This window comes from Pinus tabuliformis, chromosome X, assembly GCF_031772625.1.
Source record: "Pinus tabuliformis cultivar Carrire ecotype Pingquan chromosome X, CPIR1, whole genome shotgun sequence".
Taxonomy (NCBI): domain Eukaryota; kingdom Viridiplantae; phylum Streptophyta; class Pinopsida; order Pinales; family Pinaceae; genus Pinus; species Pinus tabuliformis.
In genome coordinates, this window is record NC_142308.1 from 873,800,859 (window position 1) to 873,805,449 (window position 4,591).

A 4,591-nucleotide genomic window follows, 5' to 3' on the forward strand; every position below is an offset into this window, starting at 1 on the left:
CATATCCACACACTCTCATTTAGTAAGCCCTCATTTAGCCAAAATGTAGGGCACTCAAAATATTTGAGAAACCCAAAACTTGCAAGCAAGCAATGCACTATTGGGTGTGTGTTATATTCTTTCCACGATTAGTCACATGTGTGAGGGGGTCATAATTGGAGGGTTTCAGGGGGCAATAGTCCCCTTGTATAGGGTTTGAAGCAACGCCCCGAGATTTTTTGTTTTTACCCTATATTAGGTGGGCAGACCTACCTATGGTTTTGTGCATGGGTTTTGCACATGGTTTTGGGGATGATGGTTTTCTGCCCATGGTATTTTGTAGATCCGGTCAAGGGAGCTACAATTATGTTCTAATCGAGGGTTAATGGATTGGGGTTTATGAATACTTCGACATGTATCTATATATATATATATATTATAACTTTGAAAGGAATATAATGAAAAATCAATCTGGTAGTCACGGCTTTGGGATCCAGGGGAAAATATCTTTGTATTTGTTTTATATTCTCGTCATTGTTTATTTTCTATTTTTAGAATTCGTCTGCATGTAATTTTTGTGCAGGGTTAAACTTACATGGACCTCGATGCACAAATCCTCCTAGTCTTACTCTCATCGAGAGATAGGCATAGCTATATAATGGAAAACTTGCAAAGACAACAAATAAGGTTTACCAATACATAGATTTAAAAGTTACACCAATATGGACATTGATGCCTATGATAAAAATATATGCACCGCCAATTTGGAATGTTGTAATTTATAAAGCATCAGTGCACTTGTTGTTATAAAATGCATTGATATGCACATTGTTGCATCTTCTAAAATGAGACACGCCACAAATGCTTTCAGAAAAATTTTGGTGCCTTGTGCTTCATAACACCCCACGATACTAGTGCTTCCTATACCTTTGTAAGAAGCACCTTTAAAGGGTCTAGTGTGAGATGAACCCATAGTGTGCAAAAAAAAAAAGCCCAAATTTAAGTCCAAATGTAAATTTTAATTCAAGAAAATTAAAAATAAGGAGATAACAAACAATTACCTAGACTCTTCACAACCGAAGTGGTTTAGTTTATCTCTTACAGGGAAAAATCTAACATGTGCATGATTTTCTAAAGCTTGAAAATGAATTGAATTGACTAACAAAGCTACCAACGGAGAAAGCAACACTATAGAGCATTGAAAATGAGGTTGTCATATAAGGAGGATGAGCATCAATGCTTATGTGATTGGTCGGAAGCACGAAAAGAAATGTGATAATTAAATTTAGTTTCGTAAAATTGTTTTATATCTTACCCTTTACATTGTGCCTATGATATGAATGCACTAGTTCCTTTAGCCCATTGGAATGAACCAATTCGTTATGTTAGTTATTTTAAATGAAAATCTAAAATTTTTAAGACTTGGGGATATGACACATTTATATATGCACTCGTGTTGTGTGTATTTTCAATTGCACCAATAAAGATTATGTTTTTTTGTATGATGAATTTTTTTAACATGATTTGGTGCATCATTCACACATGCACCCATGCTTTTGATTTAATTTAGTGTAGAAAACCAATATGCATTTTTTTTTAAGGGAAAATGATATTTTATTATTTTATAATAATATGGTTATCAATGCTCCTTAATTTTTTTTCCAGAAAGAAAAGCGCTATATTATATTGAGGCAATATATACAAAATTGTTCTGATGGATCTGTTAAAAGATCGCCTAAGAGAAAGATTGATGGGTTAGTATGCAAAAGCATCAAAGGATAAGCAAAATACCAAAAGAGATTGCCTTCCGAGACAGCATGATCATAGAGACAAAATTAAACCCCAGAGGGTCAGCTTCAGCGAGTAGGAGAATAGAGAGCAGAGAAAAGAGACAGAACATATATGGAGGAGAGATTTGAGTCCTCGAAAATTTTTAAGTTCCTCCACTTCCAGAGGCTCCATATAGCGATGGGAAGGATTGGACGAAGAGCAGCATCTTGTCTTCCCCACCAGGCAAAAGCTGCATCAACAGAGATGAAGTTAAGATGCGGAAAGGAAAAAAACAGTGCTAATTCGTACCAGATTTGTTGGGAGACCGAACATTTGAAAAACAAATGGAAGTTTGATTCCTCCTCCGATTTGCAAAAGACGCATCTGCTGGGCCCATGCCAAGACCGCTTCCTTAAGGAGTCCCAAGTCAAATTTTTGTTGAAAAACACCAGCCAAGAGAATAAAGTCACTTTGAGGGGGCAGCCAAGTTTCCACCAGAATGCTGGAAAACACTGTCTATTCAATCTGTTTGATTTTGATATGAGGTCCAGATAAATGTCCTTGACATTTGCTTGAGTGGAAGAGAGAGATAAGGACCAAACCAAATGGTCTTCATCAGCAGAGCGCACTAACCCACCCAGAAGGAGAGAGTTTTTGAGATTATCCCATAGAAAGGACAAAGCCTGTGGAATGCCGATGTCGCGAGCGTCCATAAGCGAGAGAGAAGGGCCTCTCCAATCCTTGATAATTTTATCCCATGAGAAAATGCCAGATCTGTGGAGGTGAAAAAGGATAGGAGTAGGAACCTGTAGATTACCCTTGAAGCCTGCAAAGGAGTCGATGCCAATGAGAATCTTCCGGCCTGAGAATATTTTCCATTTGAGATTGCTGAGAAAATAACGCTGGATCCGCCTGAAACTGAGCCAAATAGCAGACCCTTGCTGCGAACCAATGGAATCAAACCTGAACCAGAATTCTATGCCTCTACCTTTTTGATATTTTTGGCGAATAATTTCACTCCAGGGATTTGTGCCAAAGATGCCCCTCCATAGGGATTTACAGAGAAGAGCAATCCCAAAGAGCCTTATGTCCAGCAGGCCCCATCCGCCAAGCTTTTTTGGCAGAGATAAGAATTTCAGCTTCGCAAGATGGATTTTTCTCCTGTCAGCTTTTGCCCCCCATATAAAATTGGCTGTAATCCTGTTGATGGCTTGAATGATACGAGCCGGGAGAAGAAAAAGGTGGCCCCAGTAAACCGATAGCTGCGACAAAACCGATTTGACAAGCACAACCCTGCCGCCCAGAGAAAGAGATCTAAATTCCCACAGCGCGATCTTGCTGTAGAAGCGTTCAATAAGCCATCGCCAGTCCGACATCCTGTAGGCCTTTGCTTTTAGGCGGAATCCAAGGTACTTGATTCCATCAGACAGAAGTCTGGATTCAATTCCAAGAAGCTGAGATATCCAAGAAATCAGAGTGTCATCGGAACCATTGTGAAACAGGATCGATTTGGCTTTATTGATGGCAAGGCCGGAGGCTTTTTGAAAACGATCCAAAATAGATTTTATGCACAGCCATGTTACCTTGGATAGCATAGCAAATAAGAGTATATCGTCAACGAACAGGTTATGAGAAATATAGATATGCTTGCAGATCCTGACCGGAGAGTATTCTTTTAACTCCACTGCACGGTTGATGTGAAGGCTCAAAGCATCGATGGCCAAGATGAAAAGGAGAGGCGACAGCGGGCATCCCTGCCGGAGGCCTCTTTCCGCCTGAAAAAAAGGAGAAGGCCAGCCATTAATCAAAATAGCATAGTTGACATTTTCTATACAACCCATAATCCAACGAATGGCACCAAGATTCATCCCAATTTTGGCGAGAAGGCATTGCAGATATCCCCAGTCTAAAACATCAAAAGCCTTCTGCGGGTCAATTTTCAGAATGGCTACCTTGGAGTTGTGCACAGACATGGAGTGAAGACATTCTTGCGCACTAGCCACTGCATCGTGGATATTTCGACCCTTTAAAAAGGCATGTTGATTGGGAGAGAGACATAGTGCCAGAGTGCTTTTAATCCTCACTGCAATGATCTTTGTGATAATCTTGAAGGTAATGTTGCAGAGGGAAATAGGGCGGAAATCCAGGAAGGACTCAGGCTCGTCCTTCTTAGGGATAAGAGCAATAAGAGTGGACGAAGAATTGCTGTGAATGTTGCCTGAAAGTCTGGAGGCCTCCACCATACTTAACAGGTCACTTTTAAAGAGGTCGAAAAAATGGATGAGAAAATCTATTGACCATCCATCAGGCCCCGGGGCCTTGTCCTTTTTGAATGATTTCATGGCCATGAGGAGCTCGTTTTCATCAACAGGGCGAAACAGAGCCTCATTCTTTTCTTGATCAAACATCTCTGGCATCAGGTCGATTCCCCATCTTATATCGCTGAAACTACTCTCATTTGATCTGCTATATTGCTTTTTGAAGAAGCTTACAGCCAGCCTTGAGATGTCCTCTTGGGAGACAACAAAACCACCCTGATCATCCTTGATTTTCCATATGTAATTCCTTTCCCTCCTTGCATTTGCATATTTATGGAAGAACTTCGTGTTTTTGTCACCATCATGCAGCCATATGGCTCGGCTTTTGAGCCTCCATTTAGATTCTTCTTGTTTCAGCAAACAGAATCTCTCATTTTCCAGAGATCTAATTCGGCATTTCGTTTCAAGAGAGCATGTGGAGAAGTCTGTAGATTCCAGCATCTGATCCAATTCCTGTTGAATCCTTTGGAGATTTTCTTTATCCTTCTGGTGTTTTCGAAACTGCCATTTTTTCACCATATCCC